At 38.1% G+C, this 22378-nt stretch overlaps 1 pseudogene; it reads left to right on the top strand.

Annotated features, from left to right (window-relative positions):
- Positions 1–21809, top strand: part of LOC132047485 (gamma-tubulin complex component 2-like) — a 47818-nt pseudogene extending 26009 nt beyond the window's left edge.
- Positions 21810–22378: the final 569 nt, after the last annotated feature.

The raw sequence follows: 22378 nt of genomic DNA, 5'->3' as shown, positions 1-22378 counted from the left end.
GAAAATGCACTTCTTCTGTGTTTCCAGAAGTCAATGTCATCATTGATACGATATTGATAGGCACAATTCGTTCAAGGTACTCCATCCAAGGCCGAGTCAAGGAGTTTCGAGCCTTACAAGCAATATAGATGCAAAAAGAGGCTTTGGAGCCCTTTAGAGACCCACACGAACCACATAAGATATGACGTGGGAAAGATTGCTTGGAAGGATGATGAAGGTGGAAGCATGAGAATGGATGCCACAAAAAGTGGCTAGAATTGCAATTGGGCGTGTGAGACCCAATTTCGCCTATTTTCGCAAAAGGCCACTTTTGGGCCTCCAATGTAATAGGCAAGACTATAAATAGATGCCCTAGCCTCATTTTATTCCTTAGATTGAATATTTATGAAACTCTTTGAGTGATAGTTTTTTTTTTTTTCAATTAAAGCCATCTTCCCGGGCTTTCACCTCTCGTGGTGATGAGGGGTTTGGCATTGACCCCTACCATGTATATTACTCTAAAAGAAAATACAAAGAGGGGGACATAAAACCTTACCTCCCAAAGGAAAGGAGGTGTTATCAAAATAGGATTCTAAATAAGATCAGAATCCTTATAGTTTGTTTAGCTAGTTAATCATAGTTATCTTACATTATTGTAGTTATGTGAATCCATTGTTGGAATTGCAAACCTTTGTCCTTGAATTTCATTTGGAGTTGCTCATTTGTGGATTCAAATTTGTGTCTCTTTGTTGAATTCAAATAGAATAGGTTCATTACTAGGAATCAATTAGGAGGGTTTGGTATAGAGTCCAAATTTGTCTATAATTCCTTTACTAATTGGGTCTTACTTCTATCCCTCTTCTTCTCATCTCAATTTCTTGCTATTTGGTTTGCTTCGTAGAGTTTCACCCTAGGAATCGTATCATTTGCTATCAGAGCAAAGGTAGAAGAGTTGTTCCACTAATTCTTCATCTTTGGTTCTACAAAATATATATAAATAAAATATATGAAAATTTTGAAATCCCAAAAATTTGAGGAACATGGGGTCATGACTTGAAATTAAGAATTCATGGACTTTAAATCATGAGTTTACATGGATTACAAACAGATTTATAGAAGTTAAAATGATATTCATGAATATAAATACTGTAACATGTTTAAGCATGACACGTACTGTATATAATTTCATAAAAACATGTATTTAGGTTTATCATGAATTGAGACCAAATACCCTAGAATCTGAGACAAACTTGCGTTTCATAAATCAATGTAGCGTGGGGAAGAATAAAGATGTTCCCACACGTGGATAGATGCCCCACATACCTTATTAGCTTAAAAACCCAAAGAAAAATCCAAACTTTTGATGAAGAACTCCAACTCCTTCACTTGAACCCTTGAGAAGGGTTTTCTTGGAAACCCTAGGTCTTTAGCGTAAGATTTCGCTTAGAATTCATGTATAATTGCTAGAATTACTTAGAAATACTAGAAGACCCATACCTCGATGTGGGAGGATGAGAAGAGGAGAGAAACTTCGTGGTAGGGTTTGAAGAAGTAAAGAATAGAATGAAAATTCAAGAAAACAACACACTTAAAAAGGCTGCAGGGATCGTATGCCATGGAGGACGGGTTGCATGCTTAGCAGTGTACACTGACTTGCCTATGCATGCGTGCACTCGCATACACAATGGGCCTCACTTCGCTGCCCGGATGCGCGCGATATGGCTCTGGGTCGCCAGTTTGCTCGCGTCGCGAGCCCGTGGACTAGCACCACTGACAACTCTTTAGTAAAACGTACATAACATTTTGTACAGTGATCCGTTTGACCTGATCCTTATGTCGATGGAAAGGTATTTCAAAGGGATACAACTTTCATCAAGGAAGATTTCCAAATTCCCAACTAATAAGGGGGTTATAGTCTCTTGAAGTAAGCCTTTCTGCAAATTCACTTAAAAATATGGTCCGTAGTGTAACTTCCAACTCTAATTTTTCCAAATACTTTTCTTATACCTTTTATAGGTAATAGGTTTCAAGACACTTTTTTTTTTACCTCCCATATTGATTCCATTATATTCCCTTATTACGGGTCAAATCTTAGCCCGAAAGTACGCGGTGTTACACAAATAACGCATAATATCATTTTTGTCAATTGATAAAATCGGATATGGACCCCATTAATCGCTTAAAGGATTTACAGTGGCTTATTACTTTGAATTGAATTTCTGAAAAAGTCAACCTGTGCATTTTACTTGAATAACAGGAATTACAAATGGAACTAGGTTTAGGATCTGAAACAGGAAAGGAAAAGTTATTCAAGATAGTATTTAAAACGCGATGATTAGGATGGCCTAAACGCTGATGCCACAGGTGAATAAGAACAACCACACTGTATTGAGGAGAACAATCTGTACAACCCTGTGGCCACTCATACAACCCATCTTTATTCTGCCCTCGAACTAGATACGCCACCGTACTCAGATCCTTTACAAGATAATGGAAAAGAAAGAATTCAATAGATGAATGAATCATTACAAAATTGAGAAACAGAAATAAGGTTATTTTTTATGATGGGAGCATAAGGTATTAAGATGTTTGAAATGATGATTTAATGCACTTATGTTAGCGTTACCATACAGGATATTGGATGGTGTTACCATTGCCCATAATTATCTCTTCAATGTCGTGGAAGTCATGTACAATGGCTAGGCTTTGCGCAGCAGAGGCAATATGATGAGTGGCTCCACTATCCATGATCCAAGGAGTCTGTTGAGGAGAAAAATGAGCAGTAAAGTTTACCCGGGCTTGCAAATGGTATGTGTTGATAAATCTGATTCTATTAAGATTGAATAAAATTCTGATCTGATTTTGATAAGATCAGATTCTAAATCATTATTAGATAGATTCTTATCTGGCTTAGTTTCTATTATTATAGATATTTTATCTTGTTTTCATAATTGTATATCTCCTAGTTAGACTTCAGTATTGTGTATAAATACCTCTATAATTGGTTGTATAAACACACTTGAGAATTAATAAAATCTCTCTTCTCAAAGTCTTCATGGTAGCAGAGCTCGTGCCTTTTTAAGAGATAGAGTTTCCTTGCTCCCACACTATTGAGCCGCTGTAAAGTTTTTCTCTGATTTTCCTTTTGTTTTCTACTGTTCTTGCATTTTTCTTGCCACCATGTCAGAAACTAATCCACACCTACAGATTAGCCCTGTGAAACTTGATGGTAGTGCTACTTACCTTGCTTGGTCTAGATCCAGTTTATTATTTATCAAAGCTCGAAAGTTGCAGGGGTACATTAATGGGGATAAGAAAAACCTAGCTTCCTCTGATCCCACCTATAGCCAGTGGGACTCAGAGAATTCGCTTGTCATGTCATGGCTTATCAACTCTATACAACCCCAGATTACCAGACAATATCAATTGCTAGACACTGCTGAAAAAATCTGGAATGCAACTAAGCTCACCTACTCACGCATGGGGAATGAGGCTCAAATCTTTGAGATCCATAACAAAGTCCATGGCACAAAGCAAGGCGAGATGTCAATTTCTCAGTATTTTTTTTAATTGGGTGGTTAGTGGAAAGAGCTAGATTATTATGAAGATTTCCAAGCAAATTGTACTAAGGATGTAGTAAAGTTCTAGAAACTTGTTGAAAAGAAGCGGATCTGTGATTTCTTGGTCTGGTTGAACCACAAATTTGACCAGATAAGGGTTCAAGTACTTGGTAAAACCCCTTTTCCTTCTCTTGAGGAAGCCTATCCCTATGCCCAGCAGGAAGAAGGAGTGCTATGCTCTACACAACACTAATAGAGAAGTCTGGGCTGACTGCTAGTGATTACACAACACCAGTTGAGAAGTCTAGATTGAACGCTAGTGATTCTCGTGAGCACATAAAGGCTACCAATTATGATAAAGATCAATTACATTGTGATTATTGTCGGAAGTCGTGCCATACCAAGAAAACTTGCTAGAAGTTACATGGTCGACCCTCTAGAGGTTGTGGAGGAAAATGAGTCAACTCAATGAGAGCTCAAGCAAATTTTTCAGAGATAGTAAAGTCATCTAAGGAGACAACCTCGTGATTTTTTCTCTCCTAGTGAACTGAAGCATCTCAAGTCCTTTTTATCGCAACTTGACTCTTTCTCCGGTGCAACATCTAATTTGGTGAAGTAGGTACTGCTCATCTTAATTCATGGATTATTGATTCTGGTGTGAATGGACACATGACAGGCTCCTCTAAAGAACTTCGTAACTACTCTCCATGTCTAAAAATAGACAATGTTAGAATATCCAATGGTTCTCTTTCCTGGTAGCTAGAACAGGTTCTGTTTTTTGTGCTCCCAATATTAAGCTATCTTTTGTACTTCATGTCTCTCAGTTTCCAGTTAACGTTTTATCAGTTAGCGCCACCACCGAATTTCTAAACTGCAAAATTGAGTTTTTTCCTGATCATTGTGTCTTTCAGGATCTTCAAACAGGGAAGAGAATTGGCAGTGGTAGAGTGCATGATGACTTATATACGTTGGACAGGAATCAAAGTGATGTTCTATGTCAAGTATTTTTTGGAGAAAATAAGAATGCCAATCAAGAAATAATACGGTGGCATAGGCGGTTGGTGCATCCATCTTTTTTTATCTTAGAAAAATTATAGCCTAGTTTGTTTTCTAGGATTCTGGTTGATTCTTGTGAGTATACCAAACATACTAGAAACTCTTATCTGTCAAGTAATAATAAAAGCGCCGTTCCTTTCATGACTATTCATTCTGATGTTTAGGGGCCTACTCAGACAACCTCTCTGTCCGGTAGTCGATAGTTTGTCACTTTTATTGGGTTCACCTGATAAAAGTAAAAAGTGATATATTTTCTTGCTTTCAATCTTTTCATAAGATATCTTGCACTCAATTTGAAACTAAGATAAAATTTTTGAGAAATTGATAATGGCATCGAATACATGGATAGTTGATTTGGTACTTATTTGGAGTCTAACGGGATCATCCACCAAACTAGTTGTCCTTACACTAGTAAACAAAATGGAGTGGCTGAACGAAAAAATAGACATTTGTTGGAAGTTTCTAGATCCCTCATGTTCACTATGAATCTCCAAAACCTTACTGGGGAGATGCAATTCTAGCAGCTGCTTATCTTATCAATAGAATGCTTCTCAAAGCACTCAATTTTAAGAGTCCTTCAGAGATTTTATGATGGAATAATGTCTATACTATTCCTCCAAAGGTGTTTGGGTGTGTTTGCTTTGTTCATAGTAGGAATGCAGGAAAACTAGATCCGAGGGCCCTTAAATGTGTGTTTGTTAGGTATTCTCCAACACAGAAAGGTTATCGGCGTTACTATCCTCCATCAAGGAAGTATTTTGTAAGTATGGATGTTACTTTTAGAGAATCTGAACCTTGCTTCAATGGAACCCAATGACCTCTTCAGGGGGAGAGTAATGAAAGAGAAGAGGTGATACCTAGTTCTGGATTTCTTGATGATATTACTCCAGGTGAGAGTACCATCAGAGAGTGTTTAGGAGGAAACTGTAAGATGTACTATTCGGGGGGGGGGGGGATGGGGGACTACGTTCATGAAAAGACTATTGGATGTCTGGACAAACCTGATTTGATGAGATATTCAAAGAGAAACAAGAGACAAGAAGCCATTATGCAACCTACTCCCTGCCAAGAATCGTTCTCTTCTGGTGAGTCATCCTTAATTTTTTATTCTTCTGATGATTTAGATAGACCTATTGCTCAAAGAAAAAGGGTCAGATCTTATACCAAACATCCTATTTCTAACTTTGTGTCCTATGATTCCTTGTCCTCCTCCTATAGAGTCTTTGCCTTGTCTATTTCCTCTGTGTCTATTCCACAGGATGTGAGGGAAGCTTTCAAGGATCCCAAGTGGAAAGAAGTGATGTTTGAAGAAATGAAGGCACTAACAAAGAATAAGATTTGGGAATTAGTCGTTCCTTTTCCAGACAAGAAGTTGGCAAGCTGCAAGTGGGTGTTCATTGTAAAACATAAAGCCAATGGTACGATTGAGAGTTTCAAGGCTAGATTGGTAGCTAAGGGATTCACTCAAACATATCGAGTGGACTACCAAGAGTCATTTGATCCTGTTACAAAGATGAACACAATCATAATCTTGTTATCTTGTGCAATCAACCTTGTTTGGGAATTGCAGCAGTTTAATGTAAAAAATGAATTCTTACACGATGACTTGGAAGAAGAAGTGTATATGGAGATTCCTCCTGGATTTGATAATGAAACAATTCAAGGAAAGGTGTGTAGATTGAAGAAAGCTTTATACGGGCTAAAACATTCTCCTAGAGCATGGTTCGACAGATTTAACAAAGCCATTTTTTCTTTTGGTTATCAACAAAGCAATGCTGATCATACTCTCTTTACAAGACATCACGAGGGTAATATCACTCTTTTAATGGTTTATGTTGATGATACGGTGATAACAGATGATGACAAAGAAGAGATGGGTCCGCTAAAAAAGTTGTTGGCTCACGAGTTTGATATCAAGGATCTAGGGAAGCTGCAATATTTCCTGGGAATTGAAGTGGCTAGATCAGGAAAAGGAATCTCCATTTCTCAGAGGAAATATATTCTAGATCTCTTCGAAGGAACTGGTATGTTGGGTTGTAAACTAGCAGTATCACCAATTGAGAGCAACCATAAGCTACAAGCAGGGATAGGAGAGTCGATTGATAAACAAAGATATCAGAGATTGGTTGGAAGACTCATTTATCTTTCTCACACTAGACCTGACATAACATATGCAGTTAGCATGGTAAGCCAGTTCATGCATGATCCTCATGAGTCTCATATGCCGACTGTCTTTTGCATTCTGTGATATTTGAAATTTGCTCCTAGAAAAGGTCTTCTTTTCGCCTAACATGATCACCTCCTTATAGAAGCTTTTACAGATGCCGATTGGGCTGGATCTCTAGATGATATATGGTCTACAACTGGTTATTGCACATTTATAGAAGGGAACTTAGTCACTTTGAGAAACAAGAAGCAAAGTGTAGTTGCTAGATCAAGTGCTGAAGTAGAGTATATAACTATGGCTCAGGGTGTCTGTGAACTTCTGTGGCTGTGAAAGTCTGGAGATAATAAATTATCCTTCTACTATGACAACAAGGAAGCCATCCGTATAGCGCATAATCCAGTACAACATGATCGGACAAAACACATTGAAATTGATTGACACTTCATCAAGGAAAAGTTGACTGATGATACCTTGAGCCTGTTACAAGTGACATCTAGCAAGAAGCTAGTTGATGTTTTCACTAAAGGGCTTAGTAGTAGAACCTTTCACAACTTAGTTTGCAAGTTAGGCATGTGTGATATCTATACACCAACCTGAGGGGGAGTGTTGACAATTCTGGTTCTATCAAGATTGAATTAGATTCTGATATGATTTTGATATGATCAGATTCTAAATCATAATTAGACAGATTATTATCTGGTTTAGTTTCTATTATTATAGATATTTTATCTTGTTTCTTTAATTGTATATTTCCTAGTTAGGCGTCAGTTTTGTGTATAAATACCTCTGTAATTGGTTGTATAGACACACTTGAGAATTAATAAAATCTCTTTTTTCAAAGTCTTCAGTATGTGACTGCGATCTTTAGACTCTAGCAGAATGACCTACGCGATCACATAGTTGGCAATGAAGGTTTTTGTCAAAGTACTGTGGCTGACTATTTGGTTGTGGACGTCATGGTTGTGCTTGCCATTGTTGATTTTTGGCAGGAGTATTCACACCTAGACGATGATTTCTAGAGTTAGGATTGTTACCCTGGCGAGAGGAAGTAGAAGTCATCTTTTGTGCTACAACAGCAGTAATAAGAGATGACAGTGGCTTTTTGTCTCCCTCATGCTTTAGGAAAAACTCATGATATAGAAGCTTCTCATAAAGCTCATTATAGGAAATCGTAGAATCTCGAGAACGAATGGCAACAAAGAGTTCTCAAAATTCAGATCTTAGTCCACTGGGAATTTTAACAATAAGTTTCGCATTTGATACATGCACACTAGCAGTTGCAAGTTCATCACAAAATGATCGAATAGTTTGTGATCAGACGAGAGTCCTTAGTGAGGCGAGCCAATTGGTCTCGCAAGCTGAAAATTCTTGTTTTAAATTTGTTCACGTACATATGCAAATCATCCCAGACAGCTTTGGCCGAGATTGCAATAGCAACAGTGGGTGCAAGTGTTGGAACAATGGAGGCCAACAGAGCATTTTGAATTAACTAATCTTAGCGATACCAGGAACCAACTCAGGGTTATAGACATATTGATTGTTTTGAGAGATGGTGGTAGTAGGGGAAGGGATGTAGCCATCGAGATGCCCATAGAGATTCTGACCACGCATAAGCATGGACACTTTGAGCTTTCCACTGGGAGAAATTATGATTGCTGTTAAATTTTATGGACAGTTGCATAATAGGATTGAATTGGACAACATTTTTGTGTTGTTGACCCCATCAGCATTGGTTACAGAAATATTAGAGGCCATTTGAGTGTTTGGGTGAGTAAGCAAAACAAAGGATAAACTCGTGGGAGTCTAAAGTCGCTCTGATACCATAAAGAGAATAGAAGATGGGAAAACAATGTGTTGTCGTTACTAATCATATGGCAGCATATTTAAAGAATCTGCACAACACCTTTATCAACAAAGATAAACTTTAAAAAGACAATGACTATCAAAACAGAGCCTAAATAGGAGGAGAAAGTTACAACAACTTCCTAAAGATTAGGAATTACAAAAATAGAAATCTACAGTAGTAAGCTCTCTTAAGTTATCATATAATCATCTGTTATTACACTAATTGTATGCTAATAGCTGACATTGAGGGAGGGCATCTTGTTTTCTTCTCTTCTTTATCTGTTTTGGCGAGAATGACGATGGTAGTTGTAGTATGGAGTAATGATCTTGAAGGTCATGGAATTATATCTGCTAGAATCATTGTATTATTGTTTCCTGATCTGGTTGCATTTTATTATGTTTCAGGTTCGATGGTCATTATCTCTTGTAATATCATGGAAAGTCTTGACAAAATACCAGTTGATTTTCATATTCTTATTTCACTGTAAGCATGTTGATAGACAACTATCTGGGGCATGGCAAGTACATTAGGTATGAGCTTTTGATTACTTTTACTAACAGTAGTAAAATTTCATCTCTTTTCCTTTTTGACTTCTGATAGATTTACTCATCTTCTTTTTGTTTCTATAGGGTCTCCGCAAACTTGACATGCAAGGAACTACAGTTTCTGTATCATCTTTGTTATGTCGCAATATGCTAAAGTAGCCTCTTACACTATTTGACATTTGAGGCAAGTTTCACCCTTGCATAAGGCTGCAGTTTCTGTATTATCTCTGTTGGTTCTGCCTGCCTGTGGTACATTTGTTTCTGCTTGAATGCTTTGAGTTTCCCAACTTTTTGTGGTATTCTTCCCTTGTTATTATTTTTTGACAAGTTATACTTCCTTTGTTATATTTATTTCTGGTTGCGTGCTTTGATTTCCCAATTTTACTTATTGTTCTTTTCATCATGTCACCGCAAAGACCACCAATGTATCCTTCTTCTCTTTCTCGAATGTTCTTCATTTATTGATGTATATTAAACATGTGCTTTAGTACATCCATAAAACTAGTGAAGTCCAGTTATTCCTTTCTTCTCTTATTAGAATGTTAAATAAATGAATTTTATTGGTCGATATACAAGACGGATGACTGTCAAAATTTTGATATTTTATTGGTTGATATATGCAAGAGGGTTGACTGTAGATTTTTTGATGTATATTGCTAGTTAGATTGAACCAGTATCTTATTGTATCTTCAGGTTCTTGAACCTAACTGTGTAACGACCAGCTTGGTCATTATAGTCTTTCCGGCACTTTTGACCTTTTTCCGAGCTTGTTTAGCTCACTTTTCACCCGAGGGGACCGTTGACATGCTTCCCAAGGTGTTCGGGGTTGATTTTTGAGACTTTTTGGGAACAAATGGCTTTAAGCGAAAACGAGTTGACTCAAAGTCGGCTTTTGAATAAACGGACCTTTTTTGGAAATTCGTTGTTTTCGAGAGGTCCGGATGGTCTTTTAGAACTTGTCTGTATATCTAGTTCGGTTCCCAATGTACTCGAGTACATTTTGAGACTTGAGTTGGGAAGTTGGAATTGAGGTATCGGGCGTTGACTTGGTCAACGAGACCTCCGTTGGAAATTTTGAGGCCACGAGTGTGTTTGTAGCGTATTTTTATATATGTCTGTGTATGTGGTTTGTGAGCAGATGGCCTCGGGTAGTAGCCGACCATCTCGACGGTCTGAGAGGCCATCAGGGCGGGATCGCCGTAGCGATCCCGCTGCCGCCGTATCGATATCGGGCCTGTTATTTCATTTATTTATGTATTAAAAGCCCTTAGACTCTCATTTATTACCATTCTGAAAATTGAGCTATTAGGAGCAATTCTTGGAGAAGATTCTTGCTGGTAAGTCCTTCGAATCTCCTTGCTATTCCATTACTCCTAATCATCTTAGAATCCCTTTAAGTTGTTAGTTCATTAAGTAATGGAAGATTAAAGGTGTGTTTAATGAATATTCTATCTAGGCTTCTAAATCATGATTTGTTGGTTGGGTTAGCTTCTTTAAGCATTAAATTGATTATTAGAATTCTTTATTTCATAATTTCTTCCTAATTAGATGCTAATTTGTGAAATTGGTAGTAAGGGTTTACACCCAAATTTGGGGATTTTGCCTAGAATCCTAAATTGAGTGAATTGTTGATTATTCTAGCTTGCTATTGACGGGAATTGATCAGTTAGAGGTTTAATTTCATGTTGGGACCTTTAAATCCCTAAATTCACCCTTTTAGTTCATAAACCCTATTTCATAGGTTGGGGATTTGGGTCTTGATAGTAGTAGGGTTGGTTTTGATATTCTTCTTGATTCTAATTCCATGATTCAATTATGCTTAGACTTTCTTGATCTCGAGACTCAAAGGAAAGGAAAGGCTAAGGAGTGATTGTTGGTGATATTGTTGTTCGGCCTTCCAAGTAGGTTACGTTTTACCTTATGGTGAGACTTCATTTAGCGAAGCATATATTTAGACAATATTGTCAGAAAAAGCATGTAAACCTTTGAGTATGAAGTTGGGTTGGATATTATCACAGGTTGGGCCCTATTGTGTGATTGGGGCTAGCCACCTCGTGCGTTGTGACTTAATTTGTTCTATTGTTGTTGGCTTGATGCCGCGCGGTGATTGTAGATATTGGAGACTATTGTTATACTTCTTCGTGATATTGAAGTATCTTCCTTGTTGACGTTTGATACGAGGATAGTATTCTATATGGCTTGTGTAGCCTTTTCATGATATTATTGGCTTACCCATGCTTGATACTTGTGATATGTTCTGGCTGTTGATGATGAGATCATGCTTACCGCTGAGTTGATTTATATAAGTCTTGATAGGGCTTACAGTGTTGTTACTTCCATAGCATATTCGTTGGCATTTATTGCAATGATTTAGCCTTTATACATTCATACATGATGGAAATGGTTTGGAACTGATCAATGAAAGACTTATGGTATCTATAAGAGAAAATATTTTAAATGCCTGATGGTAAATGGTTTCGGGTGATGTGATATTATATGATATGATTTGATAAAGATCCTCCGTGGGCAAATATTTGGAGACTCGTTACCATCGGGAAAAGATCTGGAAAGAGTGGTACATGGAGTTCGCGGGTCCCCCATGGGTTATGCTGATATGATTTGATAAATATCCTCCATGGGTAAAGATCCGGAGACTCGTTACCGTAGGAAAAATCTGGAACAAGTGGAACATGGACTTCGCGGGTCCCCCATGGGTTGTGCTACCGAGTTGTTGATACTTTCGTCTGGAGTACATGTGTACACAGCATTGCATTGCATCGCATCCACATTTCATATATCATTGCATTGCATTGCATTGCATTATGGCTTGTGTTGATGATCTGGTGATATACGCGTGCTATTTGGATTTGGATTGATTATATTGAGACTTGGCACACTTGGGATTAGATGCTATAACCTAGGTGACGATATGTACATGGTTTCTGATTTGTGTTGACTTATACTTGTGGATTACCTATTTATCTTATTTTATTGTCTGGATTGTGTTAGCTAAACTTAGTCGGCCTATGACACCTACCGGTCTTGTGGTTTTATCTTGACACGCACTTCTTTGCGTTCTTTTATGAATACGAAATTCCAGGTTAGATCTACCTCTGTTTCTCGTGGCTGATAGTAACTCCGAGAGTTACTTAGAGTCTACAGGGTGAGCACGAGACGTCCGCTGTGTTGAAGACTCTTCTTTATTTATGTCTTATTTTCTATTCCGAGACATACTCAGACTTGATGTATTATTGATATTCCAAAATTGTAGATTCTAGTTAGATGCTCTTGTATGGATTAGACCAGACTCTGGGGCGTATTTTTCTTACTTCCGCATATTGTCTGTACTATTATTGTCAGAGTTACGTTTTTTTATTTCTTCTGCTTATTTAATTAATTGGTTGTGTTTTTCCTATTTCTGGGTTGATGGTTCGCCTACCGAGGTGGAAAAGGTAGGTTTCCGCACAACTTAGTTGAATTGGGACGTGACAAGTTAGTATCAGAGCCCGGTCTATAATACAAGTGCGTGTCTAGTAGAATCTCGTGGATCGGTACGATGAGCTCCGTAGTTATCTGCGAGAGGCTATAAGACATTTAGAAAACTTTGAATTATTTCATTCTCTTGTGCGACTTTATTCAAATTAGTATGTAGTTGAGTCCAATTGGTATCTTGACATTCTTATCTTGATCATCATCGGAAGATGAAAATCCATCCTTAAATTCTTACAGGAATGGTTGATCTATAACGTGTTGTGGCATGTTACGAGATGTGTTATTCTAATTCAGATGCGTGACCCAGTTCAGTCACTAGTTATGGCCTGAGGTTTCAATTGTGTGGAGTCGCGATTAGACTCAATTGTTATGAGGATTCGCAATTAGGCTCGTCTATTGTGGAGGTTTGGGAGAAATGGGAAAGATAGTTCAGAGGGTTACATGATCTCTATGATTCAGTGTTGGGTTGCTCGGTGATGTGATTGGTTGCCTTCAGCTTTGTCAAGGCATAATGATGGTGTACGTGACACTGGTGTACTAATGACGGGTCAATGAGTTAGCAGCGGTATAGGATTAGACTTCGGTATATGGGAACAAGTGTAAGTTCGGTAATGACCATCGAATTAGGCAAACGTATTGTAACCGCGTGTAATAAAGAAAGGAAGTTGACAATAAGGACATGAAGGAAGACTTTTGTGAAAAGCGTACAGCGAAGTGAGACTTCATAGAATATCTTAGCCATGAGTACTTTTTGAGAGATTGGGAAGGAAAAGAATTGGTATTTGACATGGTTGTCAGGATAAGGTTGAAATTGATACGAGGGCGAATTTTGTGTTCGGTTGTGAAAGGTAAAGAGGGTTCGACATGACAGAATGGTACCGATGGAAGTGGTCGTCTGAGCTATGGTTATTATTGAGTATTGAATCTTGTGGAAATAATTAGGCATGGTTGGGTAACAGTCGTACTTACAGTTTCACGTGACATTTTGGGGATATGGTACTAAAAGTTATTCTGGATATATGCTTGTTTATGTTAAAGGACTACTCGGTTATTAAGTGAATGCTATGGGCACATCGTTTGATCGGTAAATTGATTGGGTTGTAGACTTCTGAGAAGTTAGTAATTGATTGGTAGAGATGACTTTAATTATGGGCGTATACGTGCGTTAATGACTTCAGGAATTACTAGTTGTTTCACCTAGATTTGAGGAGAAATATGGATTTTGTTTGGTGATTCGTTTGGCTTATATGGATGATTAGTTTAGACGATCGAGTGTATTTGAGTGTTTGTTAGTCGGTAGTGATAAGAGATTTGAATTGAAATATGGGAATTGAAGGATGTCGATAAGGCATATTGCTATCGGGTTCAGGGAATTAAGGTTCTTAAGACTTGAGGTAAGATAACATGGGTACTTGAAATGATAGAATGGGCGATGATGGGTTAACTGAGTTGTGTTCGGTATACATTTCAAAAATTGAGTAAGGCAACTCGGGCAAGGATGCTTCAGTGGGATACATGCGGATATTAGTGAGATTGTAGGTGTGATACGCTGCATTTAAAGAGTGTTCACGTTCGAGTTGTAAGGTTTAAGGAAACTCTAATGTGCAGAGTGTGTGGTACGATCCTATCTCCAGGATTAATTCAGTTAATTGCAAGATTTATGATTTTGTGGTATTCGATGGAGTGGATTCGAGGATTGATTACGGTATCGATGATCGTGAAGTGATTAGAAAATTGAGAACTGATGAGTCGATAAAAGGTATAGTTGATTGTGAACCGATAAGAAAAAGGTACATCTTGGGGATTTTATGGCCAGTATGGATTGTGGTGTCGTTTTCTTGTACATTCCGGTGGAGATGTGATTATTGCGTGAGCTTAAGAAGGAAATCTACAGAAATGGGCCATGTGATATGATAGAGTTCCGTTAGGTTCGTGATCAGTGACTAGTGAGGAGCATATTTCAGTGAACCGACATGTTGGGATTTATAAGAAATGGCTTGCTGGTGCACCGTTGGAAAAGTTCATAACTTTCTACAGTGAATGAGTTAGCGTGCTTTAAGAGAAAAGATTGTGGAATTCCTATCATATGAGGCTAGAGTTATATTTTCGGGGAGGGACCTTACTCGTGGTAATACAGTATGATTGCAAGTAATATTAACTGGATAGTTTGGGTAAGAACTTTGGTTATTAAGGACTTGGGGGTAATTGTGTGAGATTTCGAGCAGCAGTGTAAGAATGGGTATTTTCAGAGAATTTACGAGCATATCGAGGTGATACTATAAGAGGTTTAATGGTTATATAATTACTATATGAGGCTTCAGGTTTCACGTAAAAAAGTTCGGGGTTGTATCGGATTTGCGTATCGGGTAAAGGTTAAGAAACATAAAGTTTGAAATCATAAGGTATAGCTCTTTGGTACTAAGTTGATAATTTGGATAGGACTCAACTTGTGGAGTCAAAAATAATAGACAGGATTTGTTATGCGTGGTATGACTGTGATTGGTTTCGAAACTCGGAGTCAGTTCTAATGACTATTGGTGATATTTGAGAGTTGTGCAATAGTTCAGGGTCAACGTTGTTCGAGTTAAGTTGAAAGGTCTATGATTACACTTCCAGGAAGATATCTAAGGACTCAAAGCATTTCAGCTCAGATTTGAGGTATGACAGACTTACGGAGCTTTTCAGGATTTTCTAGTGGATTTGATGATACTTTTTAAGAACAGTTATTTGGGATAGAATGAGGGTATACAATGAGCCTAGTACAGATTTGAGGAGGAACTGTTGTGTGAGATGTCTCTATAGTGATCAGTTGTTTGCTCGACGAGATATTCAGTGGTATGGTTCCTGTATTGTGATTGGAAGGTTTAAAAAGATTTGGAACTGGCCAAGTTGGCTGCCGATAAGATCAGTTTTGATGGAATAGCGTAGAGATCGCAGATGAATCAAGGATTATTTCTGGCGAGAATAAGTCCTGGTTTCAAATCAGAATATTTTGTCGATTCAGAATAGGCTCTGGTTTGTGACCATGTTTCAGAGGATTGCATTGGTTTGGGAAAGTGTTTGTGGGGCCTATTGATCATGTTCAGAGTTGCGGTTTTATCCCATCAGAGAATTCAAGTAAAAGCAATTCATTTATTCGAGGATCAGTTGTAAGGGAAATTTGAATACGGAGTTATGAGAATTGGAGCTTGAGTTGAGTTAGAGAGTTGTGACTGGTAGAGTGAATGATCAGGTTTGAAGGTTACACCCGGCAAAGGTGTCATGCGATTTGGGAAGGAGGGCAAGTGAGCTTGAGGTGTATTGGCCATTTGAGACTACCCGTTGTTGGACCCTTTGTTCTATGAGTTAGTTTTTCACCAGGCCGGTCAGGTGTTTATTTGGTCTTCTATGCTTTTATGTTGGAGAAGTGCCTTTCTAATGGTTCATATATCATTCGTTGTGATTCAGTTCTGTTCAAAGTGAATCTTTCCTATCAGGAGAAATTTGATATGTGTTCAAGATATGCTTAGTTATTGCGGGCTCAGGTATCTTTCCCCGTTCCCTTCCTTGTCATTCGAGGACGAGCGATTGTTTAATTAGTATCTGATGTAATGACCTGCTTGGTCGTTATAGTCTTTCCGACACTTTTGACCTTTCCCCGAGCTTGTTTAGCTCACTTTTGATCCGAGGGGACTGTTGACACGTTTTTTGAGGTGTTTGAGGGTTGATTTTTGTGACTTTTTGGGAAAAATTGGTTTTAAGCAAAAAAGAGTTGACTCAAGTTGACTTTCGGATAAATGGACCTTTTTAGGAAATTCATTAATTTCGAGAGGTCCGTATGGTCTTTTAGAACTTGTGTGTATATCTAGTTTGATTCTCAATGCACTTAGGTGCATTTTGGAACTTGAGTTGGAAAGTTGAAATTGAGGTATCGGGTGTTGACTCGATCAACGAGACCTCCGTTGGAAATTCTGAGGCTACGAGTGCGTTTGTAGCGTGTTTTTATGTGTGTCTGTGTATGTGGTTTGTGATCAGATGGCCTCGGGTATTAGTCGAGATTTCGGATTGAGATTATGTTATTTCAAAAATTCTGATGCTGTTGTTCGCCATGGTGGCACCCTTACCATCCCAGCGGCACTGCCATAGCGGTGGGATGGGCCGCTGGGCGGCCAATTGTATTTGTAGCTGATCGTCTCGGCGGTCTGAGAGGCCGTCAGGGCAGGACCGCCGCAGCGGTCCCGCGGCCGCCATATCGGTATCGAGCCTGTTATTTCATTTATTTATGTATTAAAAGCCCTTAGTCTCTCATTTATTACCATTCCGAAAATTGAGCTATTGGGAGCAATTCATTCTTGGTGGTATGTCCTTCGAATCTCCTTGCTATTCCATTGCCCCTAATCATCTTAGAATCCCTTTATGTTGTTAGTTCATTAAGTAATGGAAGATTAAAGGTGGTTTTAATGAATATTCTATCTAGGCTTCTAAGTCATGATTTGTTTTTTAGGTTAGCTTCTTTAAGCATTAAATTGATGATCAGAATTCTTTATTTCATAATTTCTTCTTAATTAGATGCTAATTTGTGGAATTGGAAACTAGGGTTTACATCCAAATTTGGGGGTTTTGCCTAGAATCTGAAATTGAGTGAATTATTGATTATTCTAGCTTGCTATTGATGGGAATTGATTACCTAGAGGTTTAATTTCATGTTGGGACCTTTAGATCCCTAAATTCACTCTTTTAGTTCATAAACCCTATTCCATAGGTTGGGGATTTAGGTCTTGATAGAAGTAGGGTTGGTTTTGATGTTCTTCTTGATTCTAATTCCATGATTCGATTATGCTTAGACTTTCTTGATCTCGAGACTCAAAGGAAAGGAAAGGCTAAGGAGTGATTGTTGGTGATATTGCTGTTCGGCCTTCCAGGTAGGGTACAATTGTTACATCTCAGAAAATTTGAGTTGTTGCATTGTGAATAGACTAATGCGAGCTTAGGGTAAACATGAAGTCCTTATGAAGTTAAGAAGAGTATTTGATAGCTTTAAAGTGCGTACTACAAGATTTTGAAGTCACATGAATCGGTGGAACTAAGTTTGTTGAAGGAAGTGAAATATGACTAGTGTTTGGGAAGGTTTTTGCAATAATTTAATTAATATTTAATTAGTAATGTTTTGAGGAAGAGCTATAGGGCTCCTTAGATGGTTAATGAAGTGTTATACATATGCCAAGAAGGTTCAACAAGAATTGGAAGTCAAACGAATCAACGAGAGCAAGTTCGGAAAAAAAATGGGTTGTACGACCACTTATACGGTCCGTATAACCATTCCAGAGAGGGGGTAATCCCTGGTAAGATTATACGACCACTTATACGGACTGTATAAGTGCCGTATAATCGGGTCGGGTCATTTTTTTTCCAGATTTTTCTCTTTTTATATATAGATGACCCATGTTCATTTAATTCATTTCCCGCATTTTCCCCATGTTTTGAAGGTCTAGAACATTCCCCTTACCATATTAACACAAACCCAAGAGAAACCAAGGATTAAATAGCAAGAATCAAGAGAATCAAGTGTGGAGAAACTCTTTAGGGTTTGTAGAGTTCAAGATTTCCTTTGGTGTTGAAGTTGGAGTTTCATTCAAGTGAGATTCATTAATCCAAAGTTCATCCTTGTACAATGAAAGGTGAGTTTTACATCTATTTCATGTTATTAAGAGTATTTGGTTGTTGAATAACTTGGGTGAGGGAAGAAAGTAGGAGATGAAGCTCAAATATGGATTTAATGATATTTTGAGTAGTAAACTAACTTGAATCATTATTCTTAGTATGCCATGAGTATAATCTTATTGTGGGTGGTACTAATGATGTGGTGGAAGTATTGTATGTAGGTGAATATGGTGTTGTGTTGTAGCTATGGTTATGAATGACCTTAAAAAGGAGTTTTGAGGATTGGACAGTGTTTAACTTGAAAGAAGCCTCTTGATTATGATATTATGGATGCTGCTATTGATGTTTGGGAGTTGTTTATTATATGGAGAAAGTTGATGAAACAAAGGAAATCTTTTATTAAATTCCATTAGCTCTTAGTTACTTTAGTTTAAGCTTAATCATGCTTTCAATGACCTAACCTTAGTACGAATTCTCTTGAATGTAGAGTCGTGAGCTTGAGAGGAGAACGTTTAGTCGTTAAGGAGACATAAAGGTATGTTAAGGCTAGTCCACTTCTTTCAAAGGCTAGCTCGGACGCAGGCTAATGATGATTACACCGTACCTATATGGTCGGGCAGTTTATATATATGTTATGATGTTGTTTTAAAAGGTAAAAATTAGCATGCATGGTTCCGCCTTAAGAGGCAATTAGTTATAGGTTATCTCTTTATCTTATATTTCTTTATTTCTTTATGATGTTATTATTCATGCCTTACATACTCAGTACATTGTTCGTACTGACGTCCTTTCTTTTGGGGTCGCTGTTCATGCCTGCAGGTAGACAGGGAGAGGGTCCAGATCCTTAGGAGCTTTATCAGCAATTTGCAGGAGCGCTCCACTACTCTGGAGTTGCAGTTTATTGGTATATTCTTTTGTGTTCATACTTGGGGCATGGCGGGGTCCTTTCCCGTCCTCATGACTTTCAATACTCCAGTTAGAGACTCGTAGACATGTGTGGATATTATATATTTCATGACCTTATTAGTGTATTTTATGTATATCATTTTGTAGCTTTGCAGGCTTGTTTATATATATGTTTAAGGTGGAATCGAAGAATGCTTCGTAACAATTTTTATTTTTTAGAATGGCATTTATTCAGGTTGAGTTATTTGATAACTAGAGAAGTGGTCCACCGAGGTAGATTGGAAGAAGTCTGACAAGTGGTGCTCGGTAGGCTAGCTCCGGGTACCCGTCATGGCCCTCGGGTTGGGTCTTGACAACAGTTTACCTTATGGTGAGACTTCGTTCAATGAAGCATATATTTAGATGATATTGTCGGAGAAAGCATAAAAACCTTCGGGTATGATGTTGGGTTGGATATTGTCATATGTTGGGCCCTGGTTTGTGATCGGGGCTAGCCACCCCCTTTGTTGGGACTTGATTTGTTCTATTGTTGTTGGATTGATGCCACGTGGTGATAGTAGACATTGGAGACTTATACTTCTTCATGATATTGAAGTATCTTACTTGTGGACGTTTGATACGAGGATAGTGTTCTATATGGCTTGTGTAGCCTTTTCATGATATTGTTGGTGTACCCATGCTTAGTAGTTGTGATATGGATCTGGCTGTTGATGATGAGATCCTGCTTACTATTGAGTTGATTTATATAAGTCTCGATAGGGCTGATAGTGTTGTGACTTCCATAGCATATTCGTTGGCATTTATTGCATTGATTTAGCATTTATGCATTCATACATGATGGAAATGGTTTGGAACTGATCAATGAAAGATTTATGGTATCTATAAGAGAAAATGTGTTAAATGCCCCATGGAAAATGGTTCCGGGTGATGTGATATTATATGATATGATTTGATACAGATCCTCCGTGGGAAAAGATCCGGAGACTCGTTACCATTGGGCAAAGATCCGGAACGAGTGGTACATGGACTCCTTAGGTAGCCCATGGGTTGTGCTGGTACGATTTGATACAGATCCTCCATGGGCAAAGATCCAAAGACTCGTTACCGTTGGGAAAAGATCCGGAACAAGTGGTACATGAACTTCATGGGTCCCCCATGGGTTGTGCTACTGAGACGTCGATACTTCCGTCCGGAGTATATGTGTACACATCATTGCATTACATCCACATTTCATACATCATTGCGTTGTATTGCATTGTGGCTTGTGTTGATGATCTGGTGATATACTTGTGTTACTTGGATTCAGATTGATTATATTAAGACTTTGCACACTTGGGATTAGATGCTATAACCTAGGTGATGACGTGTATGTGGTTTCTGATTTGTGTTGACTTATACTTGTGGATTACCTATTTATCTTACTTTATTGTCTCGATTATGTTAGCTAAACTTAATCGGCCTATGATACCTACCAGTACTGTGGTTTTGTACTGATCTGGACTTGCTGCATTCTTTTATGAATGTAGAATTCCAGGTTGGATCTACCTCTATTTGTCGTGGCTGATAGTCGCTCTGAGAGTTGCTTAGAGTCGACAGGGTGAGCACGAGATGTCCGCCGCCTTGAAGACTCTTCTTTATTTATGTCTTATTTTCTATTCCGAGACATACTCAGACTTGATGTATCATTGATATTCCAAACTTGTATATTCTAGTTAGATGCTCTTGTATGGATTAGACCAGACTCTGGGGTGCATTTTCCGTACTTCCGCATAATTTTGTACTATTATTGTCAGACTTACGTGATTTTATTTCTTCCGCTTATTTAATTAATTGGTTGTGTTTTTACTATTTCTAGGTTGAGGGTTCGCCTACCGAGCTGGGAAAGGTAGGTGCCCGCGCGACTTAGTTGAATTGGGTCGTACCAAACTCCCATGAAATGCTCAGTAGACTTCAAACAACGAAAAGCATTGACGAGGTAAAATGATTATGTTAAATTTGTCTTATGTAAAAACTACAAAGGAACCTTGTGTCTAAACACATTTATAGAAGAGATTCCTGCTGAGATGGTCCTTCCATTTTAACTTAATGTATTGTTTCATTTGTTCTTTGATTCTTCTTTGGTGGCCTTTCAGTTACTTTGTTCTTAAATAGAAAATCTTCACAAAAGGTGCTGGTATTGATGATGACTAGCTTTTCTGTAACGTTCGAGAAGAACCTGTTAGTGGGCACATTTCAATAGCAACTGCTAGATTACGTTTTAGTTTTGAGTCTATCAATATATTTGTTGTTTATCTGCTTACTGAAGTTCCCATTTTCAGGGGATTAATTTTGGTATTTTGTTCTAACTATTTTTTTTCCTCATGAATGTTCTCTAAATGCAGAAGGTGGAGAGTTTGCAATTGACATATCTACAATATGCAGCTGTAACCCAACGACTGATTACCTCCTTATTGGCTATTGCTGATACTGAGATGTTATCTACTGATTCTCTCAGTATAGATAAATATAAGAACTTGAAACTAAGGACCTCATCTAAGATATTGAGACTAGCTGCTGAAAGCGTCATAGTATTTGAATCTGTTATGTATGTTGTAATGAATTTGTACTTTGGTTTTTAATGTCAAGACCCAACTGGAGGGCCATGACGGGTACCCGGAGCCAACCTAACGAGTACCTCTTAACACACTTCTTATAATCATTTCTAGGTGAGCCACATGGCTAACTCATATTCACCACAACTTGAAGAGACACAATTTCCATCGGACTTATGCATGTCTATATAAACTTCATCAACTATGCCCATTTGTACAAGCCAACAAGGCTGCCAAAAATGATATACAAAAATATGAATCGGTAAGGTTATAGAGCACACATATATATATATATATATATATATATATATATATATATATATATATATATCTACGAACCTCTACAAGGTGCGGAAACATCATAAAGATGGGACAGGACCCCACCATGCCTATATATGTACACAAAAGAATAGTACTAGCTAATCTGCAACTCCGAAACAAACGGAGCGCCCCTGCCCCTCCTTTGAAGAAGCGACCTAGGGGTCTGGTCCGTCTCTCTATCTACCTGCGGGCATGAATACAACGTCCACAAATAAAAGGACGTTAGTACGAATAATGGACTGAGTATGTAAGGCATGAATAGCGGCATAATGAAA

This window comes from Lycium ferocissimum, chromosome 2 (assembly GCF_029784015.1).
Source record: "Lycium ferocissimum isolate CSIRO_LF1 chromosome 2, AGI_CSIRO_Lferr_CH_V1, whole genome shotgun sequence".
Lineage (NCBI taxonomy): Eukaryota > Viridiplantae > Streptophyta > Magnoliopsida > Solanales > Solanaceae > Lycium > Lycium ferocissimum.
This window is presented reverse-complemented; position numbering and strand designations above follow the sequence as displayed.